Here is a 15,857-nt window from a genome sequence, read left to right as displayed (position 1 = left end):
CTCCACCTAAAATAGGGAGGAAAATGTTTTTCCCCTTCCCATGACAGATAAGGAGTTAATGTTCTCTCACGTGGGGTCCTCTGACCTAAGACAGGCACGGTTCCCGTGTGCAAAACTACCCCTCAGCCAAATTTCTAAATAAAATAAAAAAGGGGGACCCATGGGCAGCAATAGCCACCATTTTGTAATCTGCTCAGCCATGTTGTGGTTTGCCTAAGCTGATAAGTTTCAGTCTAATCCCTCCTGGTAAGCTGATAAGTTTCAGTCTACTCCCTGCTGATAAGTTTCAGTCCACTGAAACTTACTTAGGCCAGAATTTCCCATATGCAAGCTACCCTTGCCCCGCCTCTCTGCCTGTGCTTACTTAAGCTGTGAACTTCTCTACAATAAACAAGAATTGATCAGACTCCTGTCTTGTCTCCATTCTTTGAGTCTCCTGTTCCCATCCATCCCCACTCCCTGCCTTTGAGCTCCTGTTGTTGTCCTGCAGGTCAGGACAGCCAAGGCAGTCAGATCACCTGAAATCAGGGGTCTGAGACTAGACTGTCCAAAATGGTGAAACTACATCACTTAAACAAACAAACAAACAAACAAACAAAAAACAAACAAAAAAAAAACCTTTAGACAGCCATGCTGGAAAGCATCTGTAACCTCAGGAGGCTGAGGCAGGATAATCATTTGAACGTGAGAGGTGGAGGCTGCAGTGAGCTGAGATCTTGCCACTGCACTCAAGCCTGAGTGACAAAGTGAAACTTCATCTGAAAAAGAAAAATAAAAAGAAAGAAAGAAAAGAAAGAAAGATAGAAAAGAAAGAAAGAAGAAAGAAAGAAAAAATTACAGCCTTGATTTGGAATCTTTTCAGCCTTGTAAAGCAAGGTTACAACCTTATTCACCTAAATATTCTACTGCATAAATATTGTTACCTCAAATATTATTAAACTGATATCCCAATTATTATTAAACTTTGAAGCATTCCTAAAATCTCTTATGTCATTTATGATACCCAGTGCTTTAACATCACTCAGTCTCTTTTCCAAATAATAATAAAAATAATCAGACATTGCTATGCTCTGTTGCCCAGGCTGGAGTGCACTGGTGTAATCTTGGCTCACTGCATCCTCTGCCTCCTTGGATCAAGAATCTTAATACTTAACTCAGCCTCCAAGTAGCTGAAACTACAGGCACACACCAGCAAGTTCAGCTAATTTTTTGAATTACTTCTAGACATGAACTTTTGCCATTCTGCTCAGACTGGTCTTGAACAGCTGGGTTTCAATGACGTGACTACCTGTGCCCCTCAACGTGCTGGAACTACAGGCATGAGCCAGAGGCCTTGCCCCTTACATAAAATTTGGTAACGTCTTCAGAAATAATAATTACAGAAAATGTGCGTTCAGCACTTAACCTTCAAAAGAATAAAAATCTCCACTATTTTTAGTAATGGTGCTGTCTTAATGTTTTAGTTTGTTGGTCATTTTGACTCAGAGTTAGCAAACTCATATGAGCTTTTAAATAAATGGGCCATCCTTCCATTTGTCTTCCACAGAGCAAGAATTTACTAAACACTCTGTCACATTCCAAGCAGCATACTGAGAACTAGATATAAAAAGGTAGACAGATATAGTCTTCACCGTTAAAGACCTCAAAATGCAGTCAGGGAGAAACAATCCCAATATAATATCATAATTTCATAAATGAGGTAAATACAAATTTCATACAGAAATGAAGTCTAAATGAGTCACTCAGTGGAAGTCAGGGAAAGCATATCGGAGTGACATGAAAGGTGGATCTTGAAAGACAGTATGGTTTTATCAGGGAGAGAGAGGGATTGCCATTCCAGGTGATGAAATATAAGCATGGTGCTTTATATGAGGATGACAATCTTTTTCAAAGCTTTCATATACTTACAGTCAAATAGAAATCTAGTCAGTCATCTACTTTGAAGATTAAGATATTAGTCTAAAAACAATCCAATCATCTCAAAGATCTGTGCTTCCAACATTCAATTTTAGAACAGATGTAAGCCCAATTCCAAGAAATGATACACAAAATTGTAGATGAGGTTGCACTTACCATTAAACGATTAAGTGTTATTGAGAATACCCGAGGAAGATGGACACTATGGGGAAGCCTTTCTACTTTTAACGTCTGGTAGCAGCAGTTCTGGATGTGTGTTAAAAAATACTGCTATGGGACTTTCAAGATGGCCGCCTAAGAACAGCTCAGGACTTCAGCTCCCAGTGAAAGTGCAGAGGGTGAGTGGACGCTGCATTTCCAGACGAACTCTTATTGCCCACAGACCAGGAGATACCCAGGCAGAGGGGTCGCCAGCGTCGCAGTCCCAGCCGGTGCGGCTGTTTTGGCCCCCGCGGGGCTGATTCCGCCCGCGCGGCTGCTGTGACCACTCCCTGTTGCTGCGGTTCTCCGTACAAAAGCCAATGGTCTGGGAGCCCTCTTAGCTGGCGAGCAGAGCCTTGAGACGGCAGAATAGCCCATTCATCTGAAATAGCGAGCCAGGCCAGGAGATTCCTAGGCAAAAAATCCGCCAGGAGCCGGCGCCGCGGTTCGAGCCGACTCCGTGAGTCGCAGCACGGGAGATCCCGGCGACTTTTCAACAAGCGACCGGAATGCGGGGTCGTTCAACTTAAAAGAAAAGACTCTGAGTCAGGGAGCCAGGTGATCAGGTTCCGTTGGTCCCAGCCTTCCACCCCCAACAACAACGAAAACAAAAACAGTAATTGGAAACCCTCTGGGTTGAGCCCTTCAAACCAAGCACAGCTGAACCGGGACGGTCCGGCTCCGTGGGGGAGGGGCTTCCGCCATTACTGAGACTCTCCACCGCTATGGAGGCAGGCTGCCGTTGCCGAGGCAACCCGCCGTTGCCGAGGCAACCTGCCACAACAGAGAGTGTCCGCCATAACAGAGGCGGGGCCACCATTGCCCAGACAGTTCTAACTACGCCCATATAAAAAGGACGACAGGGAAGAGCTCAGGGCAGCTGGGCGGAGCCCACAGCAGCTCAGCAAAGCCCCTGCGGGCAGGCAGAGGCTAGGCCTGCTGCTAGCTGGGCGGGTCGACCTGAAAAAAAAAGAAATCAAAAAACGCAGTAGTGCAACGGAAACTCATAAAGCTCCAACTCCCTGGGACAGAGACAGACAACAGGTGGATAAACCCACAAAAATGGGTAGAAACCAGCGTAAAAAGGAGGAAAACTCCTGAAACCAGAACACCTCTCCTCCTAAAAGTGATCACAACTCCTCACCAGCAAGGGAACCAGACCGGATGGAGAAGGAGGGTGATGAAATGACAGAATCAGACTTCAGAAGATGGGTAGTAAGAAACTACAATGAGCTAAAAGAACATGTTCTAACCCATCGCAAAGAAAATAGGAACTTTGAAAAAAGATTGGACAAACTGCTGACGAGAATGGACAGCATAGAGAGGAGAATAAGTGAATTGATGGAGCTGAAAAACGCAACACGAGAACTTCGTGAAGCATGCACAAGCTTCAACAGCCGAATTGACCAAGCAGAAGAAAGGATATCAGAGGTCGAAGACCAACTCAATGAAATAAAAAGAGAAGGCAAGAACAGAGAAAAAAGCGCAAAAAGGAATGAACAAAATCTTCAAGAAATGTGGGACTATGTGAAAAGACCTAATCTACGTCTGATAGGTGTACCTGAATGTGATGAAGAGAATGAATCCAAGCTGGAAAATACTCTTCAGGATATTATCCAGGAAAACTTCCCCAACCTAGCAAGGCAGACCAATATTCAAATCCAGGAAATACAGAGAACACCACAGAGATATTCCTCAAGAAGAGCAACCCCAAGGCACATAATCGTCAGATTCACCAGGGTTGAAATGAAAGAGAAAATGCTAAGGGCAGCCAGAGAGAAAAGGTCGGGTTACCCACAAAGGGAAGCCCATTAGACTCACAGCAGATCTCTCAGCAGAAACCCTACAAGCCAGAAGAGACTGGGGGCCAATATTCAACATCCTTAAAGAAAAGAAATTTCAACCCAGAATCTCCTATCCAGCCAAACTCAGCTTCATAAGTGAAGGAAAAATAAAATCCTTTGTGAACAAGCAAGCACTCAGAGATTTCATGACCACCAAACCTGCTCTACAAGAACTCCTGAAAGAGGCTCTACACATATAAAGGAACAACCAGTACCAGCCACTCCAAAAACACACCAAATGGTAAAAAAAGCAGCAACACAATCAAGAATCTGCATCAACTAACCAACAAAACAGCCAGGTAGCATCAAAATGACAGCATCAAATTCACACATAACAATACTATCCCTAAATGTCAATGGACTAAATGCCCCAATCAAAAGACACAGACTGGCAAATTGGATAAAAAGCCAAAACTCATCAGTGTGCTGTATCCAGGAAAGCCATCTTACATGCAAGGATACACAAAGGCTCAAAATAAAGGGATGGAGGAAGATCTACCAAGCAAATGGAGAGCAAAAAAAGGCAGGAGTTGCAATTCTCATCTCTGATAAAATAGACTTTAAAGCAACAAAGATCAAAAGAGACAAAGAAGGACATCACATAATGGTAAAAGGATCACTGCAACAAGAAGAGCTAACGATCCTAAATATATATGCACCCAATACAGGAGCACCCAGATACATAAGGCAAGTTCTTAATAACTTACAAAGAGACTTAGACTCCCACACAATAATAGTGGGAGACTTTAACACCCCATTGTCAATATTAGACAGATCAACCAGACAGAAAATCAACAAGGATATCCAGGACCTGAACACAGACCTGGAACGAGCAAACCTAATAGACATTTACAGAACTCTCCACCCCAAATCCACAGAATATACATTCTTCTCAGCACCACATCACACCTACTCTAAAATTGACCACATAATTGGCAATAAATCACTCCTCAGAAAATGCAAAAGAACAGAAATCATAACAAACAGTCTCTCAGACCACAGTGCAATCGAGTTAGAACTCAGAATGCAGAAACTAACTCAGAACCGCACAGCTTCATGGAAACTGAACAACTTGCTCTTGAATGTTGACTGGATAAACAATGAAATGAAGGCAGAAATAAAGATGTTGTTCAAAACCAATGAGAACGAAGACACAACATACCAGAATCTCTGGGACACATTTAAAGCAGTCTCTAGAGGAAAATATATAGCAATGAGTGCCCACATGAGAAGAAAGGAGAGATCTAAAATTGACACCCTATCATCAAAATTGAAAGAGCTAGAGGAGCAAGATCAAAAAAACTCAAAACCTAGCAGAAGACAGGAAATAACGAAGATCCGAGCAGAACTGAAGGAAATAGAGACACAAAAAACTCTTCAAAAAATCAATAAATCCAGGAGCTGGTTTTTTGAAAAGATCAACAAAATAGACAGACCACTAGCCAGATTAATAAAAAAGAAAAGAGAGAATAACCAAATTGATGCAATAAAAAACGATAAAGGGGATATCACCACAGATTCCACAGAAATCCAAACCATCATCAGAGATTATTACAAACAACTCTATGCACATAAACTAGTAAACCTGGAAGAAATGGATAAATTCCTGGACATCTGCAACCTCCCAAGCCTAAACCTGGAAGAAGCCGAAACCCTGAATAGACCAATAACATGGTCTGAAGTCGAGGCAGCAATAAAGAGCCTACCACCCAAAAAAAGCCAAGGTCCAGATGGGTTCACAGCTGAATTCTACCAGACATACAAGGAGGAGCTGATACCATTCCTTCTGAAACTATTCCAGACAATCCAAAAAGAGGGAATCCTTCCCAAATCATTTTACGAGACAAACATCATCCTGATACCAAAACCCGGCAGAGACTCAACAAGAAAAGAAAATTTCAGGCCAATATCCATGATGAACATAGATGCAAAAATCTTCAATAAAATACTGGCAAACCAATTGCAACAGCATATCAAAAAGCTCATCCACCATGATCAAGTAGGATTCATCCCGGGGATGCAAGGCTGGTTCAACATACGCAAGTCCATAAACGTAATTCACCACATAAACAGAACCAAAGACAAAAACCACATGATTATCTCGATTGATGCAGAGAAGGCTTTTGACAAAATTCAACAACGCTTTATGCTAAAAAACCCTCAATAAACTAGGTATTGACGGAACGTATCTCAAAACAATAAAAGCTATTTACGACAAACCAACAGCCAATATCATACTGAATGGGCAAAAACTGGAAGCATTCCCTTTGAAATCTGGCACTAGACAAGGATGCCCTCTCTCACCACTCCTATTCAATATAGTACTGGAAGTTCTAGCCAGAGCAATCAGGCAAGAAAAAGAAATAAAGGGTATCCAAATTGGAAAGGAGGAAATCAAATTGTCTCTATTTGCAGATGACATGATTGTATATCTGGAAGACCCCATCATCTCAGCCCAAAATCTCCTGAAACTGATAAACAACTTCAGCAAAGTCTCAGGATACAAAATCAACGTGCAAAAATCACAAGCATTCCTATACACCAGTAATAGACTTCAAGAGAGCCAAATCAAAAACGAACTGCCATTCACAATTGCTACAAAGAGAATAAAGTACCTAGGAATACAACTAACAAGGAACGTAAAGGACCTCTTCAAGGAGAACTACAAGCCATTGCTCAACGAAATAAGACAGGATACAAACAGATGGAGAAACATTCCATGTTCATGGTTAGGAAGAATCAACATTGTGAAAATGGCCATACTGCCCAAAGTAATTTACAGATTCAATGCTATTCCCATCAAGCTACCAATGACCTTTTTCACAGAACTGGAAAAAAACACCTTAAACTTCATATGGAACCAAAAGAGAGCCCGCATAGCCAAGTCAATTCTAAGCAAAAAGAACAAAGCGGGAGGCATCACACTACCGGACTTCAAACTATACTACAAGGCTACAGTAATCAAAACAGCATGGTACTGGTACCAAAACAGAGATATAGACCAATGGAACAGAACAGAGGCCTCACAGGAAATACAACATACCCACAACCATCTGATCTTCGACAAACCCGACAAAAACAAGCAATGGGGAAAGGACTCCCTGTTTAATAAATGGTGTTGGGAAAACTGGCTAGCCATGTGCAGAAAGCGGAAACAGGACCCCTTCCTGACACCTTACACCAAAATTAACTCCAGATGGATTAACGACTTAAACATCAGACCTAATACCATAAAAACCTTAGAAGAAAATCTAGGCAAAACCATCCAGGACATAGGTGTAGGCAAGGACTTCATGACCAAAACGCCAAAAGCAATGGCAACAAAAGCCAAAATAGACAAATGGGACCTAATCAAACTCCACAGCTTCTTCACGGCAAAAGAAACAGTCAGTAGAGTGAATCGGCATCCAACAGAATGGGAAAAAAATTTTGCAGTCTACCCACCTGACAAGGGGCTGATATCCAGAATTTACAAAGAAGTAAAGCAGATCTACAAGAAAAAAACAAACAAGCCCATTCAAAAATGGGCAAAGGATATGAACAGATACTTTACAAAAGAAGACATACAGGAGGCCAACAAACATATGAAAAAATGCTCATCATCACTGGTCATCAGAGAAATGCAAATCAAAACCACATTGAGATACCATCTCACACCAGTTAGAATGACGATCATTAAAAAATCGGGAAACAACAGATGCTGGAGAGGATGTGGAGAAATAGGAACACTTTTACACTGTTGGTGGGAATGTAAATTAATTCAACCATTGTGGAAGACAGTGTGGCGATTCCTCAAGGACCTAAAAATAGAAATCCCATTTGACCCAGCAATCCCATTACTGGGTATATATCCAAAGGATTATAAATCATTCTACTACAAGGACACGTGCACACGAATGTTCATTGCAGCACTGTTTACAATAGCAAAGACCTGGAACCAACCCAAATGCCCAACGATGATAGACTGGATAGGGAAAATGTGGTACATATACACCATGGAATATTATGCAGCCATCAAAAACGATGAGTTCACGTCCTTTATAGGGACATGGATGAACCTGGAAACCATCATTCTCAGCAAACTGACACAAGAGCAGAAAATCAAACACCGTATATTCTCACTCATAGGCGGGTGTTGAACAATGAGAACACATGGACACAGGGAGGGGAGCACTACACACTGGGGTCTGTTGGGGGGAAATGGGGGAGGGGCGGGGGGTGGGGAGGTGGGAAGAGATAGCATGGGGAGAAATGACAGATACAGGTGAGGGGAAGGAAGGCAGCAAAGCACACTGCCATGTGTGTACCTATGCAACAATCTTGCATGTTCATCACATGTACCCCAAAACCTAAAATGCAATAAAAAAAAAAATACTGCTATGAATCCATTCATGGCTAAGATACACTCTTGGAATAAGAATATGATTTTCTAAAGAAATAGATCCAATGCCACTTGCTGACATGGATTCTCTGTCACTCCTCATTCTCCTTGACTCTTGTTGAATTACTTTACCATTCCCCAGGTGAAATGGCCACATAGATGACCCTTCTCACCTTAGGTACTCTTTTACCTAAGGAACCTTGACCCTTGCTCATTTCCATAGCATCATCCAATGGCAGCACAGTGCCTTTGGTTTCCAGTTTCCACGTGAACTCTCATCCTGCAATTCTGCACTTTTGGGCAATTCTTATTCTTTCACCTGTTAGAATCTCCAGATCTAGTCCTTCATCACTGAGTCTGCCACACAACCCTCACTTTCCCCCTAGCTTGGCAGCCCCCTTTCTTCTCCTCTGCTTCGCTTCACAACACAAGAGAGATCCAGAATTTTCAATTAAAGAGGCTGCCTTTATAAATTCAAATTAATTAGGCTCTGCAGAACTCCACACTTTAAATATCTTCATCTTTCCACCCTCACAGAACATATCAGAGGGAGAGACATTTACAGTTTCTCGCCAGAGCTGGAATAGAAAACTCATTTATAAGCATATGGTTTGGTATATCAATTCCAGGCTCCCCCAACCACAGATGAACTCTCAATGTAGGTTATCAATTCTATCTGCCTTAATGAGTTATTCTTACCTTACTCACATGAGCTACTCTAAATCTCCAAGTTACTCCTAAAATGCATCATCTAACCCTCTTAACCTGAGATGAGGCTTATTTAGGGTTTGTTTCTTATAGCGTCAATGTACTGTTTAACTCTGCAATACCTGCCTTTCCATTGATCTAAGAGAAAGCAAATTTGTGTATCCTTTTCAAGTTCCCTTCTTCTTTCCATTTGATCCTTTGATCCTGATTCCTATTGCTCTTTTGCGGCCTTGTTTTATTCATTGTACAACTTCATTTCTGGATCTTGAGCCTACATAGTAATAACTGAAGAAAATAGCCACACAGTAAAATAGGTATATAGCACCTCGTGGTGCTTATTAATTCTCTCAAGTTGGCTCTTTCTTGAAGAATAAAGGCTGTAGATTTTACATGACAAGATATCTCAGAATTGTTTTAGAATACAGCTGGTTTATTCTCATACTTGCTTTTTGTTTTCATTTTAATTTTTGCTATCTCAGTATCTTAAAATTGATCACAAAAATAAAAATGTCAAATATTATACTATATGAACAATTACAAATTCTCTTTTCACAGCTAGACTTAACATTAATTCTGTGTTTAAATACATTTAAATAAGTCTCACCCTTGATATGCTGAGAATAAGCATCTTCAAACTGATCATCAATAAGTTGAAGTTTCTCACCTATTAAAATATCACATATCAAATTAAGATACAGAAGTATGACCAGGTGTGTAAGAGGGAGGCCTCTGGTTCAAAAGTAAAGATTATACTTAGGAGAAATCATAGACATTCACAATTTATTTAGGTCGAAACACACACACATACACGTGCAAACACATACACAATCAAGATGAATGAACAAATGAATGGACAGATATAAAGGAAGCAATTGTAATACAAATGCAGCAATGGTATACAGGTGGTAGGCCTGAAAGTGTTCACTGCAAAAGTCTTTCAACTTTTCTATATGGTTGATCGAAGCTATTTATTATAACATGTTGGAGAAAAAGAAATCCAAGGGTACAGTTTTAAGTCAGAATATATTTGGATATCTTCCTACTGTCTGTATAAGTGCTACGGCAGAGAGCTCTTTATTGTACTTTGTTTAAAGCTGACTTCAGATCGAAAACAATAAATTTTAAAGAATCAAACGTCAATTGGTGGGAAGATGGCCGCCTAAGAACAGCTCAGGACTTCAGCTTCCAGTGAAAGTGCAGAGGATGAGTGGACGCTGCATTTCCAGATGAATTTTTATTGCCCACAGACCAGGAGATACCCAGGCAGAGGGGTCTCCAGTGCCACTGTTCCGGCCAATGCAGCTGTTTTGGCCCCCACGGGGCTGATTTGGCCTGTGGGGCTGCTTTGACCATGCCCTGTCATGGCAGTTCTCCATACAAAAGCCACTGGTCTGGGAGCCCTATTAGCTGGCGATTGGAGCCCTGAGATGGCAGAGTTACCCTTTCATCTGAAATAGCGAGCCAGGCCAGGAGATTCCTAGGCAAAAAAAAAAAAAAAAAAGTCAGTAAGTCGCAGCATGGGAGATCCCGGCGCCTTTTCAACAAGCGACTGGAACGCTGGGTCATTCAACTTAAAAAATTAAAAAAAAAAAAAAAAAAAAAAAAAAAAAAAAAAAAAAAAAAAAAACTCTGAGTCAGGGAGCTAGGTGATCAGGCTTGGTTGGTCCCACATCCCACCCCCAACAATATCGAAAACAAAAACAGTAATTGGAAACCCTCTGGGTTGAGCCCTTCACAGCAAGCATAGCTGAACCCGGGAGGGTCCAGTTCAGTTGGGGAGGGGCGTCTGCCATTACTGATACTCTCCATCACTACAGAGGCAGGCTGCCATTGCCGAGGCAACTCACCATTGCCAAGGCATTCTGCCACAACAGAGAGAGTCCACCATAACAGAGGTGGGGTGACCATTGCTGAGGCAGTTCTAACTATGTACATATAAACAGGACTGAAAGGAAGAGCAGAGGGCAGCTGGGTGGAGCCCACAGCAGCTCAGCAAAGCCTCTGCAGGCAGACAGTGGCCAGGTGGGCTGCTAGCTGGGCAGAGCAGACCTGAAAGAAAAAACAACGGCAGCAGCACAACAGAAACTCATAAAGCCCTAACTACCCGGGACAGACCACCTGGGAACAAAAAGTGGTTTATGAGTTCACCTGCAGCAGATCTAAATGTACCTGCCCAGCAGCTCTGAATGGACAACAGAGATCACAGCTCAGGACTTAAGCCCCAATAAAAGATAGACTGTCTCCTCAAGTAGCTCCCTGACCACCACAGATCCAAAGAGTCACCTCATAAAGGAGAGAATTGATGGACAGTTGGTGAGCATCCTTCTGGGACAAAGATAGTGGAAGAGGAAACTGGTATCAACCCTTACTGTTCTGCAGCTGCTGCAGGTGATCCCCAGGCAAGCAGGGCCTGGAGAGGATCTCAGTAGTCCTACGGCAGAGGGGCCAGACTGTTAGAAGAAAAGCTTAAAAAAAAAAAAAAAAAGTAACTTCAGTATCCATGAACTAGAAGCTCACTCAGAGACCCAATCTGAAAGACAGTAACTACAAAGACAAAAGGTGGATAAATCCACAAAAATAGGAAGAAACCAGTGCAAAAAGGATGAAAATTCCCGAAACCAGAACACCTCTCCTCCTAAAAGGGATCACAACTCCTCACCAGCAAGGGAACCAGACCGGATGGAGAAGGAGGGTGATGAAATGACAGAATTAGATTCAGAAGGTGGGTAGTAAGAAACTACAGTGAGCTAAAAGAACATATTCTAACACAACGCAAAGAAACTAGGAACCTTGAAAAAAGAGTGGATGAAATGTTAACAAGAATGGACAACATAGAGAGGAATATAAGTGAATTGATGGAGCTGAAAAACACAACTCTAGAACTTCGTGAAGCATGAACAAGCTTCAACAGCCGAATTGACCGAGCAGAAGAAAGGATATCAGAGGTCGAAGACCAACTCAATGAAATAAAAAGAGAAGGCAAGAACAGAGAAAAAAAATGCAAAAAGGAATGAAAAAATCTTCAAGAAATGTGGGACTATGTGAAAAGACCTAATCTACGTTTGATAGGTGTATCTGAATGTGATGAAGAGAATGAATCTAAGCTTGAAAATACTCTTCAGTATATTATCCAGGAAAACTTCCCCAACCTAGCAAGACAGGACAATACTCAAATACAGGAAATAAAGAGACCACCACAAAGATATTCCTCAAGAAGTGCCACCCCAAGGCACAAAATCATCAGATTCACCAGGGTTGAAATGAAAGAGAAAATGCAAAGGGTAGTCAGAGAGAAAGGTTCGGTTACCCACAAAGGGAAGCCCATTAGACTCACAGCAGATCTCTCAGCAGAAACCCTACAAGCCAGAAGAGATTCGGGGCCAATATTCAACATCCTTAAAGAAAAGAATTTTCAACCTAGAATCTCCTATCCAGGTAAACTAAGTTTCATAAGTTAAGAAAAAATAAAATCCTTTGCGAACAAGCAAGTACTCACATTTCATCACCACAAAACCTGCTCTACAAGAACTCCTGAAAGAGGCTCTACACATATAAAAGAACAACCAGTACCAGCCACTCCTAAAACACACCAAATGGTAAAAGAGTATCAACACAATCAAGAATTTCTGTCAACTAACCAACAAACCAACCAGGTAGCATCAAAATGACAGTATCAAATTCAAACATAACAATACTATCCCTAAATGTCAATGGACTAAATGCCCCAATCAAAAGACACAGACTGGCAAATTGGATAAAAAGCCAAAATCCATCAGTGTGCTATATCCAAGAAACCCATCTTACATGCAAGGATACACAAAGGCTCAAAATAAAGGGATGGAGGAAGATCTACCAAGCAAATGGAGAGGAAAAAAAAAAAAAAAAAAAAAAAAAAAAAAAAAAAAAAAAGCAGAAGTTGCAATTCTCATCTCTGGTAAAACAGACTTTAAAGCAACAAAGATCAAAAGAAACAAAGAAGGACATTACTTAATGATAAAATGATCACTGCAACAAGAAGAGCTAACGATCCTAAATATATACGCACCCAATACAGGAGCACCCAGATACATAAGGCAAGTTCTTAATGACTTACAAAGAGACTTAGACTCCCACACAATAATAGTGGGAAACTTTAACACCCCATTGTCAATATTAGACAGATCAACCAGACAGAAAATCAACAAGGATATCCAGGACCTGAATACAGACCTGGAACAAGCAAACCTAATAGACATTTACAGAACTCTCCACCCCAAATCCACAGAATATACATTCTTCTCAGCACCACATCACACCTACTCTAAAATTGACCACATAATTGGCAATAAATCACTCCTCAGAAAATGCAAAAGAACAGAAATCATAACAAACAGTCTCTCAGACCACAGTGCAATCGAATTAGAACTCAAAATGCAGAAACTAACTCAGAACCGCACAGCTTCATGGAAACTGAACAACTTGCTCTTGAATGTTGACTGGATAAACAATGAAATGAAGGCAGAAATAGAGATGTTCTTCAAAACCAACAAGAACGAAGACACAACATACCAGAATCTCTGGGACACATTTAAAGCAGTCTCTAGAGGAAAATATATAGCAATGAGTGCCCACATGAGAAAAAAGGAGAGAACAAAAATTGACACCCTATCATCAAAATTGAAAGAGCTAGATGAACAAGATAAAAGAAAAAAAAAATACTCAAAACCTAGCAGAAGACAGGAAATAACTAAGATAAGAGCAGAACTGAAGGAAATAGATACACAAAAAACTCTTAAAAAAAATCAATAAATCCAGGAACTGATTTTTCGAAAAGATCAACAAAATAGACAGACCACTAGCCAGATTAATAAAAAAGAAAAGAGAAAATAACCAAATTGATGCAATAAAAAATGATAAAGAGGATATCACCAGATATTCCAAAGAAATCCAAACCATTATCAGAGATTATTACAAACAACTCTATGCACATAAACTATTAAACCTGGTAGAAATGGATAAATTCCTGGACACCTGCATCCTCCCAAGCTTAAACCCAGAAGAAGCCGAAACCCTGAATAGACCAATAACAAGGTCTGAAGTCGAGGCAGCAATTAAGAGCCTATCACCCAAAAAAAGCCCAGGTCAAGATGGGTTCACAACCGAATTCTCCCAGACATACAAAGAGGAGTTGATACTATTCCTTCTGAAACTATTGCAGACAATCCAAAAAGAGGCAATCCTTCCCAAATCATTTTATGAGACAAATATCATCCTGAAACCAAAACCCAGCAGAGACACAACAAGAAAAGAAAATTTCAGGCCAACATCCATGATGAACATAGATGCAAAAATATTCAATAAAATATCGGCCAACCGATTGCAACAGCATATCAAAAAACTCATCCACCATGATCAAATAGGATTCATCCCGGGGATGCAAGGCTGGTTCAACATATGCAAGTCCATAAACGTAATTCACCACATAAACAGAACCAAACATAAAAACCCACATGATTATCTCAATTGATGCAGAGAAGGCCTTTGACAAAAATCCACAGAGCTTTATGTTAAAAACCCTCAATAAACTAGGTATTGATGGAACGTATCTCAAAATAATAAAAGCTATTTACCAACAGACAATATCATACTGAATGGTCAAAAACTGGAAGCATTCCCTTTGAAATCTGACACTAGACAAGGATGCCCTCTCTCACCACTCATATTCAATATAGTACTGGAAGTTCTAGCTAAAGCAATCAGGCAAGAAAAAGAAATAAAGGGTATTCAAATGGGAAAGGGGAAATCAAATTGTCTCTATTTGCAGATGCCATGATTGTATATCTATAGGACTCCATCGTCTCAGCCCAAAATCTCCTGAAACTGATAACTTCAGCAAAGTCTCAGGATACAAAATGAATGTGCAAAAATCATAAGCATTCCTATTCATCGGAAACAGACTTAAAGAGAGCCAAATCAAGAACGAACCGCCATTCACAATTACTACAAAGAAAATAAAATACCTAGGAATACAACTAACAAGGAACGTAAAGGACCTCTTCAAGGAAAACTACAAGCCACTGCTCAATGAAATAAGAGAGTACACAAACAGATGGAGAAATATTCCATGTTCACAGTTAGGAAGAATCAATACAGTGAAAATGGCCATACTGCCCAAAGTAATTTACAAATTTAACGCTATTCCCATCAAGCTATCAATCACCTTCTTCACAGAACTGGAAAAAAAACACCTTAAACTTCATATGGAACCAAAAGAGAGCCCGCATAGCCAAGTCAATTCTAAACAAAAAGAACTAAGCAGGAGGCATCACACTACTGGACTTCAAACTATACTACAAGGCTACAGTAATCAAAACAGCATGGTACTGTTACCAAAACAGAGATCTAGACCAATGGAACAGAACAGAGGCCTCAGAGGAAATACAACATATCCAGAACCATCTGATCTTCGACAAACCTGACAAAAACAAGAAATGGGGAAAGGATTCCCTGTTTAATAAATGGTGTTGGGAAAACTAACTGGCTAGCCATGTGCCGAAAGCAGAAACTGGACCCCTTCCTGACACCTTACACCAAAATTAATTCCAGATGGCTTAAAGACTTAAACATAAGACCTAAAACCATAAAAACCCTAGAAGAATATCTAGGCAAAACCATTCAGGACATAGGCATAGGCAAGGGCTTCCTGACCAAAATGCGAAAAGCAATGTCAGCAAAAGCCAAAATAGACAAATGGGACCTAAAGAAACTCCACAGCTTCTGCAAGGCAAAAGAGACAGTCAGTAGAGTGAATCAGCAACCAACAGAAT

The sequence above is a fragment of the Saimiri boliviensis genome, chromosome Y (assembly GCF_048565385.1).
Source record: "Saimiri boliviensis isolate mSaiBol1 chromosome Y, mSaiBol1.pri, whole genome shotgun sequence".
NCBI lineage: Eukaryota > Metazoa > Chordata > Mammalia > Primates > Cebidae > Saimiri > Saimiri boliviensis.
Note: the sequence above shows the minus strand (reverse complement) of the source record.